The sequence below is a fragment of the Dasypus novemcinctus genome, chromosome 13 (assembly GCF_030445035.2).
Source record: "Dasypus novemcinctus isolate mDasNov1 chromosome 13, mDasNov1.1.hap2, whole genome shotgun sequence".
Lineage (NCBI taxonomy): Eukaryota > Metazoa > Chordata > Mammalia > Cingulata > Dasypodidae > Dasypus > Dasypus novemcinctus.
In genome coordinates this window covers 61,263,025-61,283,940 of record NC_080685.1, presented here as the reverse complement: position 1 = coordinate 61,283,940, position 20,916 = coordinate 61,263,025, and the positions used below count along the sequence as shown (strand labels likewise).

At 36.8% G+C, this 20,916-nt stretch overlaps 1 protein-coding gene across 1 annotated transcript in view; it reads right to left on the bottom strand.

Annotated features, from left to right (window-relative positions):
* Positions 1 to 20,916, bottom strand: part of XPR1 (xenotropic and polytropic retrovirus receptor 1) — a 258,295-nt gene that overhangs the window by 25,532 nt on the left and 211,847 nt on the right. The window lies entirely within an intron of this gene.

Genomic DNA, 20,916 nt, shown 5'->3' with positions numbered 1-20,916 from the left:
ACACTATAAATCAATGGTCCCTACCCCCAACTCAAGAGCTGGCTTGTTAAACATTTTTCAGCACACTGCTTTTTCAGCTACTTCTGGAAAGTCAATGATGAGGAACAGAAATTGGTATTTTTAAAAAGGTCCACAGGTGATTCTAATTAATAGCCATATTAGGTTGAAATATTTTCACAAAAATTTTTCTTCTAAAAACAAATTGGGTTGTAATAAATAGGTACCATGTAATAGGAATTATCAATTTAAAAGGCCTAATAAAATATCTATTTATAATTTAGGTTCAGTTAGATGTGTTCCAACATATCTGTTTATTTCATTCTATAGACATATGTAGGGTCTAGCTGAGTAGAACTGTTCAATAATTAGCATTATGCTGCATTTTAAAAATTCTGTAGCTCATCTACTAAGGTTTGCAAAGCAAACCAGCAAATTTAGTAACAATAAAATACACACTTCATATTCTTTTATTTTCAAAATAAGATTGACAGAAAGCAATTTAACTGTAAGTTACATTAGCAACTTTTGTTTTCAGAGAATGCTTATTATGTATGTGCCAGGTGCTTTACACACATTACCCCATTTAATTTCCCCACCAATAAACTTTTGTTTGTTTGTTTGCTTTTAGGAGGTATCACGGTTTTTCAAAGCCAGGACCCCATACAATGGAAGCAGGCATTCAACCACTCTCCCATCAATAAACTTTCGTTTCCTAGTAAAAGTGAGGAAAAAAATAGAGTAAGAGATATCTTCAGTAGGAGCTAACAAAATGAAATTTCTAAAGTGATTATAGGTAATGTCAAGTCTTATTATTGAAAGCTGACTTTCTTTTCTTCTTTAAACTAGTGAAGAAATAAGAGTAAAAATTATTATATAAAAGAAGATTAGGGGAATAAAAAATAATAAACTAAAAGAAATTTTAGTGCTAATTTTCTATATATTTTTCTTCCTTGATTTTAAGTACAAGTCCTAATCCTTGGAGTATAATTCTTAAAAAGATTCAGTAGGCCAACTGCCTCCCTCTTTTCTAAGCCTATATTATTTCTATGAAATGTCTAAGAAACTTTATGAGGATTTACTAACTTAAAAAAAAATTGCTTCAAAATATTTCAGAGTAAGAAACATTTTCTTATGGACTTCTTCAAACAATGATAACCATATACCTGTTCTACATATGCTACATTTTTGGTCTCATTTTAATTACTCCCCTTATTTCATTTTTCTCATCTCCCAAATGGGGAGTGTCTCTCCCTGAAATCATCTGCCTTCATTGGTATTCAGGGAATGTACTGGAACGATATTATCACTCTAAGCAAGCAATTAAATCTTATTCTCTCTTGGCTAACCTTGTTACCCCACTTTAGTCTTATTCAGAACCACAGAAAATCAAGTCATTGCTATTCTATCCTAAGCTTCTATCTGTTACACACCTGCCACCATCAAAGCGTAATCCAGACTGGGCATACTTATGGTAATGGTAGCTACTAAATCTAAAACAAATAAAAATAAACTAATTTTTAGAGTTTTATAGCCATAGCCACTGCAGAAGGATAAAGCAAAATAACATGTTAAGAAAAGTGCTAAGAGAGAAATCAGAAAACTGTGCTTCAGGGAGGATATTTTAAAAGTGAAAACAGTGGCAACATGTAAAAAGAAAGTGAATGGATTTCTTTTTAGCTAAAACCTTTCTACTCAAGATTAGTTCAGTAGTTTTTAATCTGAAATTAATAAGAAAATAAATAAAGCAGGTAGACTGGACACAGCTTTCAAAGTCCAAACCTTTATCGATATACTGAGTTATGAATAAATTTAGCATCTAGCAAAGTCCTTGCTTTATTCCTATAACCTAAAAATACAAAATACTGAATTATGAAATAATGTTTCTGAAAAATGAATGGATATGTATACTTCCCTGATCCTTAGTGCTTCTTAGTTAATATGTGAAGTCACAAATATTACTTCCGCAGGTGATTATCCCCTTTACTTTCAGCGAAGGCAAGAGAGACATTATCTTTCTTATTTTTCAGTAGGGAAACTGAAGTTCCGAGAGACAATAAGTGAAATGATAAACAAATTTGAAGTTAGAAGATCTGGGTTTGAATCCAGTCCACCTTTTTCCAACTTTGTGATTATAAAAAGTTTTGTAATTTTAAAATGATTGAGACAAAAAGTGAAAATCATCAGGCCTAAGGATAAATAGGGGAACCAGAAGTAGGAATCCTCATCCAATAAACTTTTTGTACTAGACAGTGTTGTTTCTCTGGTGCATCTCAATTCTTAAACAGAAAAGCAGTTCCATAAATTCATGAAGTAATATTAAAAACACTTATATAAGATATTGTGGAAAAACAGAACTTAAAAAAATGATATCCATTTTATTATTTCATACTGTATATAAAGGTAAATCTATAGAAAAAGACAAAGGTGGTTATGTTATATCTGTTGAGGGTAGCACATTTTTAAGAGCACACATATTTTACTTGACATTCTGTATTATTTTATTTCTTTTCTAGTGAGTCAATATACACGTTTTACTGGTGTCATAATAAAAAGTCAAAGAAAAAGGAAGAAAATAGGCAAAGTCAAATAGTTGCTATTAGGGTGGTAATATTTTACAGATGATTTAAGTAAGACTTTAGTGTTATTATATTGTTTTTATAATGAAAAAAAGCAAAAGAAATACATAGGAATTCATTTAGTCAATAGATGTTTACTGAGTTTCTACTGTAAGATGCATTATTTATTATATAGATATAATACTGGAGGTTAACTCCAAATAAAAATCTGCCCACTTGTATATTTAACAAACATGTTGAATGTCTATGGGGTAAATGGACACATTTTAGCGAATGGAGGTTTACTGAAGAAACATTAAGGGCAAAGTCTAAAAGAGGAGATGATAAAGTAAACAAAAACACAGTGTGTAAGCAAAATTGTAGAGAGCTTTTTCCTTATTGATTTCAAAATATAAATCCTAATCCTATATTTGTACATATTTCAAGGTTATAAATATGCTTTAATATGAAGTTATTGTGGCTATAGGAATGGAGTATATTAATAGAAAGATGACTGCTTTCAGATATAAGAGTGAGAAAGGAAAAAGAGACTTGATGAGGTTGCAGGAAGTCTTTTAATGGTGGGAGACTCTTGAACATGTATATAGGCTGAAGGCAAGGAGCCAGTAACGATAAAGAGGTTGAAGATGCAGAAAAGAAAAGGGATAACTGTCAGAGCAAGATCATGAATGAGACAGGAAGGAATGAGGTTAGGTACAGGGGAGGGATACCTTGTTACCTAAGACTGGGGAAAACATGGTGAGAAGATGTTTGGATTAAATAAATATGTAAGTAGAAGGAAGCTGAGGGAAAATGATACCTGATAGGCTCAATTTTCTCAAGGTAGTAGAGATAAGGTGGTCTATAAGAGTAAAGAGGGAAACTCTGAGTTAGGTACTTGAGAAAAGCAATGAGAGCTATCACAAAATACCTTTTCAAGTTAACATTTTTGAGATAAATTAAAATTTAATAATGCTAGTTAAAAAAGGACAAAACAACAAAAGTAAGTTTAGGAAGAAGGTAATCTCTTTCCTTTGATATTCATTCTTCTCATAAAACATTTTTGGCTTATAGCTTGTCTTTTATTATGTATATACACATACTTTACTCTCTCCTATATGAATGTGACCTACTTAGCATTTTAAAAAGACTTTAACTTTACAGGAGAGTGAACTGTGCATATTTTGTGTTTTCCATTAAATTGAAATGTCCTTCAGGGAAAGATCTCATGCCAGCATTTTTCTAGGGCCTATGTACTACATTGCATTTAGTAGAAACTAAATTAATATTTGCTGAATTGATTAGAGGGCAAGGGCTTTGATTTACTCATTTCTGTGTTTTCTATACAATGCCTAATCTTCCCATAAATATTTGGAGAAGGCAACATGGGTTTTGGGCAGCCTGCTCTTACCCATAATGTGTTCCTAAAAACACATATGAAGTTGGATGTGAAAAAGTTCAGTAACAGACTTATATGTTATACAGGGAATCTTAGTTCCCTGAGAGATAAGTAAATAAAATAAAACCCTTCTATGCCTTCCTTGCCTTTTGACACAATCTTTAATGATATATTCCAACATTTTGTAGACATTCTTTGTTTTGTTCCTTTTACAACAGAACACAGCTGATCTCTTCAAATCCAATGAATGTTTCATTAAGGCTTAAAACTGCTGTTTTCTGCATGGTACTGGCATAAGGCAGATATAGACTGATGGAATCAAATTGAGAGTTCAGAAATAAACCCTCACGCCCTTTGCCAATTGATCTTTGGCAAGGGTGCCAAGTCTACTCAGTAGGGAAAGAATAATCTCTTAACAAATGGAGCTGGATATCCATATGCTAAAGAATGAAGGTGGACCCCCAGTTCACACCATATACAAAAATTAACTCAAAATGAATTAGAGACCTAAATATCAGCACTGTAAAATTCCTAGAAGAAAACATATGGATACACCTTTAGAACCTTGTGTTAAGCAATGATTTCTTAGACTTAACATCAAAATCACAAACAAAAGAAAAAACAGATAAATGGGACTTAATTAAAATGAAAAACTTTTATACATTAGAGAGTTTTATCATGCAAGTTAAAAGACAACCTACTGAAAGCGAGAAAATATTTGGAAACCGTGTATCTCATAAGGGTTTAATATCCAGAATATATAGGAAATCCTGCAACTCAATAACCAAAAGAGGAACAACCCAATTAAAGGATGGGAAAAACACCTGACAGACATTTCTCCAAAGAAGATATACAGATGGCCAATAAATACATGAAAATATGCTCAATGTCATTAGCTATCAGAGGAATGCAAATCAAAACCATAATCATATACCACCTCACACCCAGTAGAATGGCTACTATTAAACAGAAAATAAATAGTGTTGAAAACAATGTAGAAAAATAGGAACATTTGTACATTTTTAGTGTGACTGTAAAATGATGCAGCCATTTTGGGAAACAGTTTGGTGATTCCTCAGAAAGTTAGGTATAGAATTACCATATTACCTACAATCCTACTTTCAGGTATATACCGCAAAGAATTGAAAGCAAGGACTTGCACAGGTATCTGCATACTAATGTACATGCTGGTATTATTCAGAATTACCGAAAGATGAAAGCAACCCAAGAGTTCATCAACAAATGAATAAAATGTGGTATATACATACAATGGGATATTATTCAGCTGTAAAAAGGAATACAGTTCTGATGCATGCTGCAGCATTGGATGAAGACATCATGTTGAGTGAAATAAGTGAGACCCAAGAGGACAAATACAGTATGGTCTCACTTACATGAAGTAAGCCAAACATGCAAATTCATAAAGTCAGAAACTAGAATACAGGTTACAGGGACAGATGGGGGAGAAGAATGGGGAATTAAAATTTCACTGGCACAGAATTTCTGTTTAGGTTTGATGGAAAAGTTCTGGCAATGGATGATGGAGATGGAGGCATTATATTGTGAATGTAATTAACAGTACTGAATTGTATGTTTGAAAAGGGTTAAAAGGGAAAATTTAGGATGTATATAAATTACCAGGCACACTCACACAAACCTAAAGAATTGTACAACACAAAGAGTGAACTCTAATGTAAACAGTGGGATAAAGTTAACAGCATAATATAATAATATTGTTTCATCAACTGTAATAAATGTATCACACTAATGCAAAATGTTGATAGGGAAAATTGTGTGATGGGTTACAACGGCTATAGTGAAAAAGTTTTATGCATGCCTGATTTCCATCTTTATATTTATATTAATTTTATGAGATTATTTCTTTTTAATAATTAGCTTTATTATATTTATATTTTAATAACATGAACAAAATATAGTACTCGAATAAGCACAAAAATGTAGTATTTGTGACAAAAAAGTGATGTTGTCAAAACAGTTAGTTGGCAGTTACAACTACCATGCAGAAACAGAAAACATTCTAAATCTAAGGGATGATACAGGTATTCATATGCACACAGATACACATGGATACATACACACATTCAATAAAAGTATGGTATTTGAGGCCTACCACCCCACACTGTGGTGCTACTGGAGGCTACATGAGAAGCAGTAACAAGGCACTCTTACCTTTCCCAGCCAGAAGAAAAAAAACTAAAATAGAATATTTAAATAAGACTCATAATCTTCTAACATAAAACCAAAAACTCCTATGCATCAATCAAAAATCACTGGTGGAAGCAGATGTGGCTCAACTAGTAGAGCATCCACCTACCATATGGAGGGTCCAGGGTTCTATACCCGGGGCCTCCAGACCCGTGTGGTGAGCTGGCCCACGCACAGTGCTGATGTGTGCAAGGAGTGCCCCCATGCAGGGGTGGCCCATGCATGCACAAGGAGTGCGCCCTGGAAGGAGAGCTGCCCTGTGTGAAAAAAGCACAGCCCACTAGAGTTGGCACCATAAACATGGAGAGCTGACGCAGCAAGATGACGCAACAAAAAAGGAGACACAGTTCCCCAGTGCCGCCAGGTAACACAAGCAGATGCAGAAGAATACACAGCGAATGGACACAGAAAGCAGATAACAGGGCAGGGGGAAGGGGAGAGAAATAAAATAAATCTTAAAAAAAAAAATCACTGGTTATACCAAGAACCAGGAAGATCTCAACAAGAATGAAAAAAGACAAAAGATGTGAACACTGAAATGACAGAGATGTTAGAATTATTTGACAAAGATTTTAAAGCAGCAACAATAAAAATGCTTCAATGAACAATTACAAAATGACCAAAACAATGAAAAGATTGAAAGTTTTGGCAAAGAAACAGAAGATCAGCAAAGAAATAGAAGATATAAGAGAGAACCAAATGGAAAATTAGATCTGAAAAATACAATAACAAAAATAAAAGGCTCAGTGAATGGGGTCAATAGAATGTAAGGACAGAGGAAAGAATCAATGAACTGGAAGAAAGAACAATAGAAATTACTCAATCCGAACAAAAAGAAAAAAGATTAAAAAAAAAAAAAGAACAAAATCTCAGAGTCCAGTGGAAACATAAAAAATGATCTAACATTTGTGTCATTGGAGTCCCAAAGGGAGAGGAGAAAGAGGGTGGGACTGAAAAAGTACTCAAGAAATAATGACTGGAACTCCCAAAATCTGATGAGACATAAACTTAAATATTCAATAAGCTAAGCAAACCCCAAATAGAATAAGTTTAAGGAAATCCATGTCCAAACACATTTAGTTAAGCTCCTGAAAATTAAAGACAAAGAGCCAGAAACAAAACAAAACAAAACAAAACAAAACAAAACAAAATATGACACCTTACCTACTGGGGAAAAACAATTCAAATGATGGAGAATTTCTCATCACAAATCTTCTGCAAGTCAGAAAGAAGCGACACAGTATTTACCCAAGTAATGAAAGAAAAGAACTGTCTTCCCAGAATCTTATACTCAAAGAAAATATTCCTCAGTAATGAAGGGGAAATCAAGACATTCTCAGATGAAGGTAAAAGTAGAAAAATTTTTAGGGAACCTACCCTAAAAGAATGGCTAAAGGAAGTTCTTGAACAGTAAGAAAACAATAAAAGAAGAAACCTTGGAACACTAGGAATAAAGAACACAGTAAACAAAAATATAAGTAAGTAAAATAGGTTTTTCTTCTTCTTAGTTTTCTAAATTGTGCTTGATGGTTCAAGGAAAAACTATAATACTGTATAAGGCAGTTCTAAATGTATGTAGAGGAAATATTTAAGAAAATTATATTATAAATGGGAGAGGGTGGAGAGATGTAGGGTTTCTATACTTCACTCAAACTGGTAAAATGTGACACCATTAGGCTGTGATAAGCAATGTATATATAATATAATATTTTTAGAAACCACTAAAAAAGCTATACAAAGAGACACACTCAAAAATGCAACAGATAAATAAAAATGTAATTATAAATAATACTCAAGTAACTCACAGGAAGGCAGGGAAAAGAAAACAAGAGAAAAAGCAGAGAATGAGCAGAAAATAAAATAAAATGGAAAAGTTAAGGTCTAACATATCAATAATTACATTAACTATCAAAGGTCTAAATATAGCAATTAAAAGAGATTGGCAGAGTAGATTGAAACCATGACTATATTCTAACTATAAGAAACTCACTTCAAAAATATAATGATATAGGGAGCAGTTGTAGCTCAGTGGTTGAATGCCTGCTTCCCATGTACAAGGCCTTGGGTTCAATCCTGCTACCTCCTTAAAAAAAAAGTGATTTGAAAAAAATATAATGATATGGGTAAGCTGAAAGAAAAAGGATGGAAAAGATTTATGATGCAGGCATTAATCAAAGGAAAGCAGAAGTGCCTATATTAATATGGGATAATGTAGAATTCTGAGCAAAGATAATTACCAGAGGCAGAAAGGGTCATTCTATGATGACAAAAAAGTAAATCCACCAAGAAGGTATAGCAATCCTAAATGTGTATGCACCAAAAAACAGAGCTGCAAAATATGTGAAACAAAAATAGACAGAACTGAAAGGAGAAATAGACGATTCCATGGTAATGGCTAGAGACTTCAACGCTCCTCTCAACAACTGACAGAATAGACAGAAAATGAGGAAAGATACAGAACCCAACAATACTATCAACCAACAGGATCTAATTGACATTTAAAGACCACTTCACTCGGGAAGCAGACTTGGCCCAGTAGGGCGACCACCTACCATATAGGAGGTCTGCGGTTCAAACCCCAGGCCTCCTTGACCCTTGTGCAGCTGGCCCATGAGCAATGCTGATGCCCACAAGGAGTGCCGTGCCATGCAGGGATGTCCCCGCGTAGGGGAGCCCCACGTACAAGGAGTGCGCCCCGTAAGGAGAGCCACCACAGCAAGATGACGCAACAAAAAGAAACACAGATTCCGGTGTCGCTGACAACAACAGAAGTGGACAAAGAAGAGCACGCAGCAGATGGACACAGAGAACAGACAACTGGGGTGGGGTGGGGAGGGGAGAGAAATAAAATAAATAAATTAATTTAAAAAAAACACAACTACTTCACCCAACAACAGAATATACTTTCTTTACAAGAGCTAACAGAACATATATCAAGACAGACCATACCCTAGGCCATAAAAAAAACCTTAACAAATCTGAAAGAACTTAAATCATACAGAGTATGTTCTTCAACCACAATAAAATCAAACTAGAAACCAGTAACAGAAAGATAATACGAAAATCTCCAAATATTTGGAAACTAAACCTACTACTAAATAAATAATCCATTGATCAAGGAGGAAGTCTCAAGGCAAATAAAAATACATCGAATTGAATGAAAATGAAAATACAACATATCCAATTTTGTGAGATATAGCTAAAGCAATGCTGAGAGAGAAGTATATAGCATCACACACAATTGTATACATTAGAAAAGAGGAAAAGCCTCAAATCAATAATCTAAGATCCTATGCCTCATGAATCTAGAGAAAGAAAATAAAAATAAATTCAAAGCCTGCAGGTAGAAGGAAATAATAAATATAAGGGAAATCAACAAAATTAAAAAGAGAAAAATAGAGAATATTAATGAAACAGCCCATTTTTAGACATCAATAAAACTGACAACCTCTAGGCAAGACTGACAAAGAAAAAGAGGACACAGGCGGCGGACTTGGCCCAGTGGTTAGGGCGTCTGTCTACCACATGGGAGGTCCGCGGTTCAAATCCCGGGCCTCCTTGACCTGTGTGGAGCTGGCCCATGCACAGTGCTGATGCGCGCAAGGAGTGCCCTGCCACGACACAGGGGTGTCCCCCATGTAGGGGAGCCCCAAGCGCAAGGAGTGCGCCCTGCTAGGAGAGCCACCCAGCACGAAAGAAAGTGCCCAGGAATGGTGCCACACACACGGAGAGCTGACACAGCAAGATGATGCAACAAAAAGAAACACAGATTCCCATGCCGCTGACAACAGAAGCAGACAAAGAAGACGCAGCAAATAGACACAAAGAACAGACAATGGGGGGGAGGGGAGAAATAAATAAATCTTAAAAAAAAAAAAAAAGAGGACACAAATTCAAATTACCAATATTAGGAATGAAACAGGATATACCACTATAGACTCTGCATACAACAAAAGGATAATAAGGGAACACTAGGGACAACTGTAACACATAAATTTGACAACTCAGAGGAAATGGACCAATTTCCTCTATACATAGAGATTATTAAAACTCACCCAGTATCAACCAAGATAATTTGAATAGCCTTATAACTCTAAAGGAAATTTAATTTGTAATAGAAAAACTCCCAAAAAAGAAATGTCCAGGCCCAGATAGTTTTACCGGAGAATTTTACCAAAATTTTAAAGAATTAGCACTACTTCTAGACAATCTCTTCTAGAAAAACAGAAGAGAAGGGAGAACTTTCCAATTCATTTTATGAAACTAGTGTTGTCCTGATACAAAAACCAGACAAAGACAGTACAAAATAAAAAGTATAGACTAACCTCTCAGGAATACAGATGAAAATCCTTGACAGACATTAGTAAATGGATTTCAGAAATGTATAAAAAGAATTACACAACATGACCAAGCAGAATTTATTCCAGGGTTGCATATGTGATTCAGTAATCAAAACTCAATCATTATAATTCATCATTTAATGGGCTAAAGAAGATCACATGGTCATATCAAATGATACAGACAAGCATTTGACAAAATTCAACATCCATCAATGATTTAAAAAAAACTCACAGAAAATAGAAAGAGAGGGGAACTTCTTCAACTTGAAAAAAATAGCATCTACAAAACCTCTACAGCTAACATACACTTAATGGAGAAAGACTGAATCCTTTCTCCCAAGACTGGGAACAAAGCAAGGAAGTCTGCTTTCATTTTAATTCATCACAACACTGGTAGTTTGTGCCATACTTGTCTGAAATGAAATAAAACTGGCCCTACCTGTGGATGATATGATTTTCTATGTAGAAAATCTCAAGGTATCTACATAAAAACTCTTAGAACGAATAAGCAAGTTCAGTTGGCCCTCAACCACTGAGCCACACTGGCTCCCGAGTTGGTTTTTTTTGTTTTGGCTTTTTTTTAGGCACCAGGAACTGAAACTGGGAAGTAGGCACTCAACTGCTTCAGCTACATCCACTCTCCACCCCACCCCCCCAATTTATTTTTGACAAAGGAATTCAATGGAAGAAAGAGAGCCTCTTCAACAAATGGTTCTAGAGCACAGGTTCTTAACCCTTTGTTCCATGGACCTCTTTGCCAGTTAGGGCCCCTTACTAAGTCCACTATACTGTGTATTACTTAATAAATACATCACACCAGCACCAACACGTCCCCCCAGGAATAATGTTTGTTTTTTTTTTTTAATTCAAGATCACAGACCTCTTGTTAAGAACCCCTGTTCTAGAGCAACTGGACATTGTGGTAATTTGAAGCTATATATATTCCAGAAAAGTAAGTTCTTAAAGTTTATCCATTCCTGTGGGCCTACTGTATGTAGAATCTTTTGGTGAACAGGCTCTTAACTTAAGATATGACCCACCTCATTCAGGGTGGATTTTAATTCTTTTACTGGAAAAAGAGTTCTTAGACTTGACACCAAAAGCATGATCCACAAAAAGAAAAACTGATAAGCTGAACTTAATCAAAATTTAAAAACTTTCCCTCTGTGAAAGACCTGTTGAGAGGATGCAAAGATAAATTGCAAATTGGGAGGAAATATTTGCAAATATTATCCAATGGCTTGTCCAAAATAAATAAAGAACTCTTAAAATGCAAAATAAGAAAACAAACAACCCAATTAAAAAATGGGCAAAAGGTCTGTATAGACATTCTCACCAAAGAAGATACACAGATGGCAAATAAACATAGGAAAAGCTGCTCAAATTCATGTGTCATTGAGCAACTGCAAATTAAAACAAGGAAATACCACTATAGGCCTATTGTAATAGCTAAAAGCCAAAACATTGATAACAAATGCTGATGAGGATGTGGAACAACAGGAACAGTCATTCATTGCTGGTGGGAATTCAAAACAGTCCAAATGCTTTGGAAGATAGTTTGACAGTTTCTTACAAAGCTAAACATAGTTGCACCATATGATCCAGCAATTGTGCACCTAGATATTTACTCAGTTGAGTTGAAAATTTATGCCCACACAAACTCCAATATGGATGTTTATAAGCAGCAGTATTGATAATTATCAAAAATTGGAAACAACAAAGTTGTTCTTCAACAGGTGAATGAATAAACAAACTGTGGTACATCCATACAATGGAATATTATTCAGTGATAAGAAATGAGCTATCAAGCCACAAAAAGACACAGAGGAACAGTAAATGCATATTAAGTCAAAGAAGCCAGTCCGAAAATGCTACATACTGTATGATTCCAAGTATATGGCATTTTTTAAAAGGCAAAACAACAGAGACAGTAAAAAGATCAGTGGTTGCTTAGGGTTTGAAGAGAGAGAAGGGAAGAATGAATAGGTGACATGGAGTATTTTTAGGATGGTAAAACTACTCTGTATGAAAATATTATGGTGGATACCTGCCATTACACCTTTGTCAAAACCCACAGAACTATACAACACAGAGAAAACCTTAATATAAACTGTGCACTATAGTTATTAATAATGTATCAATAGTGATTCATTAATTTTAACAAATGTGGAACATTAATGCAAGGTATTAGTAACAGGGAAAACTATGGGGATAGGCAGGTAGGAGTGGGAAGAGCATATGGAATTCTATTTACTATCTATTCTATTATTCTGTAAGTCTAAAACTACTTAAAAGAAGGTCTTTATTTTTTTTAAAAAAAGACAAGCTAAAAACTATTAAAAATTTGCAAATATTATCTGACAGAGGACTGATAGCTAAAATATACAATAAACTTTCAAAACTCAACAATTAAAAAAGGACAATCCAATTAGAAAATGGGAAAAAGACACAAACAGATGTTTCACTGAGGAGGATATACAAACAGAAAATGAGCATATGAAAAGATGTTCAACCAAATTAAAACCACAATAAGGAGGCAGGAGTAGCTATATTAATATCAGACAAAATAGACTTTAAATGTGAAACAATTGTGAGAGACAAAGAAGGATACTACATTTTAGTGAAAGGGAAAATCTGTCAAGAAGATCGAACAATCATAAATATCTATGCCCCTAACAAGGGTGCCTCTAAATACGTCAGGCAAACGCTGGAAAAACTAAGTGAAAGAATAGATACATCTACAATTATAGTGGGGGATTTTAATATACCACTATCAACTCTGGACAGAACATCTCAAAAGAGAATCACCAAAGAAACAAAACATCTGAATAGTATATTAGAGGAGCTCGATCTAATAGACATATATAGATCGCTACACCCAAACACAGCAGGATATACATTTTTCTCAAGCGCACATGGATCATTCTCCAAGATAGATCATATGCTAGGCCACAAAGAAAGGCTGAACGAATTCAGAAAGATTGAAATCATACAAAACATTATCTCTGACCACAGTGGAGTCAAGCTGGAGATTTGCAAGGGACAGAAGCCCAGATTTCACACCACGATTTGGAAATTAAACAGCACACTCTTAGAAAAACAGTGGGTCAAAGAGGAAATCTCAAAAGAAATCAATGACTACCTTGAAACAAATGATAATGATAACACAACATACCAAAATTTATGGGATGCAGCAAAAGCAGTACTGAGAGGGAAGTTTATAGCCATAAATTCATATATCAAAAAAGAAGAAAGAGCAAAAATGGAAGAACTAACTGCACATTTGAAGGAATTAGAAAAACAACAACAAAGTAACCCAACAGGAAGAAGAAGGAAGGAAATAACAAAGATAAGAGCAGAACTAAATGAAATAGAAAATAAGAAAGCACTTGAACAGATAAACAAGACCAAGAGCTGGTTTTTTGAGAAGATTAACAAAATTGACAAACCTTTAGCAACACTAACAAAGAAAAAAAGAGAGAAGATGCAAATATACAAAATAAGAAATGAGAAAGGCGATATCACCACTGACCCAACAGAAATAAAGACTATCATAAGAGGATATTTTGAAAAACTATATTCCAACAAAAATGACAATCTAGAGGAAATGGACAAATTCCTAGAAACACATAAGCAGCCCATATTGACGAAAGAAGAAATTGATGATCTTAACAAACCAATCACAAGCAGAGAGATAGAATCAGTTATCAAAAATCTCCCAACTAAGAAGAGCCCAGGGCCAGATGGCTTCACAGGTGAATTCTACAAAACATTCCGGAAAGAACTGACACCAATCCTGCTGAAACTATTCCAAAACATCGAAACGGAAAGAACATTACCCAACTCCTTCTATGATGCCAACATTACCCTAGTACCAAAGCCAAACAAAGACATCACAAGAAAGGAAAATTACAGACCAATTTCTCTGATGAACCTAGACGCAAAAATACTTAACAAAATACTTGCTAATCGTATTCAACAATACATTAAACGTATTATACACCACGACCAAGTGGGATTCATCCCAGGTATGCAAGGATGGTTCAACATAAGAAAATCAATCAACGTAATGCACCATATAAACAGATTGAAGGAAAAAAATCACATGATTATATCTATTGATGCAGAAAAAGCATTTGACAAAATACAGCACCCTTTCTTGATAAAAACACTCCAAAAGGTTGGAATACAAGGGAATTTTTTGAACATGATAAAGAGTATATATGAAAAACCTAAAGCCAATATTGTTTACAATGGAGAAATCCTAGACTCCTTCCCTCTAAACTCAGGAACAAGACAAGGATGCCCACTGTCTCCGCTCCTATTTAACATTGTCTTAGAAGTACTTGCACGAGCACTGAGGCAAGAACCAGAAATAAAAGGCATTCAAATTGGAAAGGAAGAAGTCAAAATTTCATTATTTGCAGATGACATGATCCTATACATAGAAAACCCTGAGAGATCTACAACGAAGATTCTAGAACACATAAGTGAGTTTAGTAAAGTCGCAGGTTATAAGATCAATGCGCAAAAATCAGTAGCATTTCTGTACACCAATAATGAGCAAGATCAGGAGGAAATCAAGAAACAAATACCATTCACAATAGTAAATAAAAAAATCAAATACTTAGGAATAAATTTAACTAAAGAGGTAAAGAACTTATACAACAAGAATTATACAAGATTGTTCAAGGAAATCAAAGAAGACCTAAATAAATGGAAGACTATACCTTGTTCATGGATAGGAAGACTGAACATTATTAAGATGTCTATCCTACCAAAATTGATCTACACATTCAATGCAATCCCAATAAAAATCAACGCAGCCTTCTTTAAGGAACTAGAAAAACTAACTATGAAATTTATTTGGAAAGGAAAGAGACCCTGAATAGCCAAAGACATACTGAAAAAGAAAAACGAAATTGGAGGAATCACACTACCTGACTTCAAAACATACTATAAAGCTACGGTGGTGAAAACAGCATGGTATTGGCATAAGGAAAGACACATAGACCAATGGAATCGAATTGAAAGCTCTGATATAGAACCTCACATATATAGCCACATAATATTTGATAAAGCCACCAAACCCTCTCAATTGGGAGACAGTGGCCTATTCAACAAATGGTGTCTGGAGAACTGGATAGCCATATGTAGAAAAATGAAAGAGGATTACCATCTCACACCTTATACAAAGATCAACTCAAGATGGATCAAAGACCTAAATATAAGAGCCAAGACCATAAAAACCTTAGAAAGCAGTGTAGGGAAACATCTACAGGACCTTGTAATAGGAAATGGATTTATGAATATTTCACCAAAAGCACGAGCAGCAAAAGAACTAATAGATAAATGGGACTTCCTCAAAATTAAAGCCTTCTGCACCTCAAAGGAGTTTGTCAAGAAAGTAAAAAGGGAGCCCACACAGTGGGAGAAAATATTTGGCAATCATATATCTGATAAGAAACTTATAACTTGCATATATAAAGAACTCCTATATCTTGAAAATAAAAAGATAAACAACCCATTTAAAAAATGGGAAAAAGACTTAAACAGACACTTCTCCGAAGAAGAAATACAAATGGCAAGAAAGCACATGAAAAAATGTTCAAAATCTCTAGCTATCAGGGAAATGCAAATCAAAACTACAATGAGATACCATCTTACACCCATAAGATTGGCAGCTATGAAAAAAACAGAAGAATACAAGTGCTGGAGAGGATGTGAAGGAAGGGGAACACTCATCCACTGCTGGTGGGAATGCAGAAGGATCCAACCATTCTGGAGGACAGTATGGCGGTTTCTCAAAAAACTAGCCATAGATTTGCCATATGACCCAGCAATACCACTGCTGGGTATATACCCAGCAGAACTGAAAACAAGGACACAAACCGATATATGTACACCAATGTTCATAGCAGCATTGTTCACTATTGCCAAAAGTTGGAATCAACCCAAATGCCCATCAACAGATGAGTGGATCAATAAAATGTGGTATATACACACAATGGAATACTACTCAGCTGTAAGAACAAACACACTACAAACACATGTGATAACATGGATGAATCTTGAGAACCTTATGTTGAGTGAAGCAACCCAGACATTGAAGGACAAATACTACATGACCTCAATGATATGAAATAAACAAGCTGCCCTAGATAGCAAGAGACTGAACGATAGGCTTACAGGAAATCGGAGGGTGGAGGAAGGATATGAGCCGATGTCTGCAGGGGTGGAACTTAAGACGAGATGGTGGTAAGTATGAACACAAAGAAGAGATAAAATGGGGGCAAGGGGTTGCCTTTGGTTGGGGCTTTACGGGTTTGAGGGTGGCTGGGGAGGGACGGTTGGGTAATGTTGCCCAAAAGTGGGGGGAGGGAGGGGTAGCATACGAACACAGGAGAGGGTTAGGAGGTGGTGGAGAGTAAAATGCCGAGAAAATAATATCAAAATATAATAAAGAGGGTTACCTGTTTAGAATGCTCGGAGGGGAGGGTCTGATGCAGGACGGGCTCCTGGGGAATGTCTAAATGCTCATTCTGCCAGAGTGGGTGACACCATGGGGTAGAATCCCAAGTAGTGAGAGTGGGGGTGGACCCACATCCTGGGGAGGACTAATGCCACCAAATAGAGGGAACTCTATCCCTCGAGAGAAAGGGTGGCTCCCAGGGCATTGGGGCAGATGAGCAAGTTAGGCCCTAAACACTATTCCATCTATCTCTGGAAGTGGCTCCTCAGGAAACGGAGGTTGACTGTCACTGTGGGCACCAAGGTGGAAGGGAAAATGGACGTTAAATGTGTGGAACCAAAGTAAATGGGGGGCAAGGGAGGAGTTTCTGGAGAGTACACAAGGATGGATATAAAACATGTAATATTACACCATAACATATAGGAGACGACAGACTGATAATGTAAACCATAATGTAAAACATAGGAGAACTAAAAATATAAAGAACTGTGTATCCTAAAGTATGCACCATAATGTAAGCACAGATACTACCATGTTAGAAAGCTAATATCTCAGACTCTGTACATCACCTTAAGTAAATATGATGTGAATAGGGTGTAAGAGTATCGCTGTGGAAGGAAAAAGGTGTTGCGGTGGATGTATGGGAGTGCTGTATATTATATATATGCATTGCTGTGGTCTAGGACTCCTACGAAGAAATGCTGAATAATTGGGGGGGGGGGGGAAAAAAAAAAAAGGATAGGATGTGGAATTTTTTCAAGTCAACATTCTTTATCTAAGTTCTTTATCTAACTTTATCCAAGTTCTTTATCTATCCTTTAAACCCATCGCTATATGCCATTCCCTAGTAAGGGACCATGACATTATATTGGGCTTCAAATTTCGGGGAGTTCTGGATCACAGAGTGTTACAACAATGGCAATGGAGGGATACTGGTATGGGATACCAATGACAGGTGATATATGGCTGACAGGGAGCTGTACAGAACATATGTCCAGGGTGCATGGTAATGACTGGATATACTCATAGTAGCAACAATTAAAAACCCAGCAGGGGGGGTACTGGGTTCCTGGCCAGTGGTGCTCTGTCGTGGTCCCTAGGGGAGCAGCGATAGTCTCCCAGGTACAGCGGCGGGGACCGGGAGGGAGTGAGGGTTCAACAGTGAGCCCCTGATGCTAATGACTATGCTTGTGAGCTGATAAACCTAAAATAAGAACAAGGCCTAGAGCAACATTGTGCCTGGGAATTTCCTCCTGTCAGCCTTCATGTTACTCAAATGTGGCCAGTCTCGAAGCCAAACTCAGCATGTAAATGCAATGCCTTCCCTCCAGCGTGGGACATGACACCCGGGGATGAGCCTCCCTGGCAACGAGGGACCACTATCAAATACCAACTGATGATGCAACTGGAAAAGGACCTTATATGGAAGGTTCAATGCGGATCAACAGAATATCCATGTCTACATAAAACAACATGACTTTAAAATGCTGTTTGACCTAAAGTAAGGGGGAAATGGAAAGGAGAAATGAGTTTATATGGCTACGAGTTTCTAAAAAAGAGTCTGGAGGCTGGCAGGATTGCCCTCATGCACAACTGAGCAGAGTCAGAGAGACAGATAAAGCAGATACAACCCCCAGATATTGGTTCCTATGAAGGCTAAAGAGACCCATGAGAGTTATGGTCATGGCCGATGGGGTTTACTACCAGGGCAGATGGCCCCTCTCTGGAAATGCTGTTTATGTGTGATGAATCTGGACTCAGATAGGATCTCCCTTCATAAGACTTTCATACTAATCTGCTGGAGGTGCAGTTAACGTTGGGGTTTAAGATATAGTTAGGGGATTTGAATCTCTGGACTGATAATGTGATAGCCAGGTCCTGAGCCTCAACAGACTCCAGCACCTACAATCTGATTTATTGGACTTACCACACTCAGCTAAGATGGAGTTGAAGAAGGACAATCACCACACCATGGAGCCTAGAGTGATTACAACTGAAAATGGGAGGATGGCAGCCAGCATCCATGTGGAATCTGAGCCTCCTCTTGACATAGAGGTGCAATGGACACAACCAATCCAATGTCCACATAGAAGAGGTGGCATTGGATTGGGAAAAGTGGACATGGTGGATGATGGGTATGGGGAAGGGCAGGAAGAGATGAGAGGTGGGGGCGTATTTGGGACGTGGAGCTGCCCTGGATGGCGCCTCGGGGGTGATCACCGGACATCGTGGATCCTCACAGGGCCCACTGGATGGAATGGAGGAGAGTATGGGCCATGATGTGGACCATTGTCTATGAGGTGCAGAGGTGCCCAAAGATGTGCTTACCAAATCCAATGGATGTGTCATGATGATGGGAACGAGTGTTGTTGGGGGGGGAGAGGGGGGGTGGGGGGGTGGGGTTGAATGGGACCTCACATATATATTTTTAATGTAATATTATTACAAAGTCAATAAAAAAAAAAAACTTAAAAAAAAAAACCACAATAAGGTATTACTATGTACCTATCAAAATGGCAAAAATAAAAAATAGTGACAATACCAAATGCTGACAAAGATGTAAAGAAATGGATCACAATGCTGATATGAACATAAAATGGTATAGCCACTCTGGCACACAGTTTTTTGTGTTTTTTTTTTGGCAATTTCTTAAAAAAGCTAAATGCAACTACCATAATTACTTAGTAATTGTACTACTGGACATTGTTGCCAGAGAAGTAAAAATTTATGTTCACATGAAAAACTGTATATGAATGTTTATAGTAGCTTTATTCATAACACCCCAAAACTGGAAATGACCCAGATGTACTTTAGTGGGTGAATGGTTAAACAGACTGTGGTACATTCATGCCATGGAATACTACGTAGCAATAAAAAGGAATAAACTTTTAGTACACGTAGCAATAAAAAGGAATAAACTATTAGTACAAGCTATTGATTCATTCTCTAGATGAACTGCCAGAGAATCCTGAGTGAAAAACGTCAATTTCAAAAAGTTATATAACTATATGATTCCAGTTATATAACACACGTGAAAGGACAAGATTATAGAAATGGTGAACAGATTTGTGATTGTTAGGGATTAAGAGGGTGAACACAGGAGAAAAGAGAGCTGCTATATATTAAAGGGCAATATGAGGGATCCTTGTGACAGAAATATTCTGTATTTTGACTGTATAAGTACCAATATCCTATTTGTCATATTGTAGTATACTTTTGCAGGATGTTATATTGGGGAGAAACTGTGTAAATTATTATTATTAATTTTTAAAAAAAATTTAAACTTTTATTTATTTATTCTCCCCCATCCTCACACCCCACTCTTTGCGCTTGCTGTCTGTTCTCTGTGTCCATTTGCTGTGTGCTGTCTGCTCATCTTCTCTCTAGGAGGCACTGGGAAACGAACCTGGGACCTCCCATGTGGGAGAGAGGCACTCAATTGCTTGAGCTACCTCCAACTCCCTGCTTTGGTGTCTCTCTCACTGTGTTTCCTCTCTGTGTCTCCTTTGTTGTTTCATCTTGTTGTGCGAGCTCACCATGCCAGCTCGCTGTCTTCTTCGTCTTCTCCAGGAAGTACCAGGAACTGAACCTGGGACCTTCCATGTGGTAGGGGGAGCTCAATTGCTTGAGCCACATCCGCTTCCCTCTGTATTAAACCTGCATGTGGGGAAACGAACTTGGTCCAGTGGTTAAGGTGACCATCTACCATATTGGAGGTTCGCAGTTCAAACCCCGGGCCTCCTTGACCCATGTGGAACTGGCCCATGCGCAGTGCTGTTGTGCGCAAGGAGTGCCCTGCCACGCAGGGGTGTCCCCTGCGTAGGAGAACCCCATGTGCAAGGAGTGCACCCAGCAAGGAGAGCCGCCCAGCGCAAAAGAATGTGCAGCCTGCCCAGGAATGGCGCCGCCCACACGGAAAGCTGA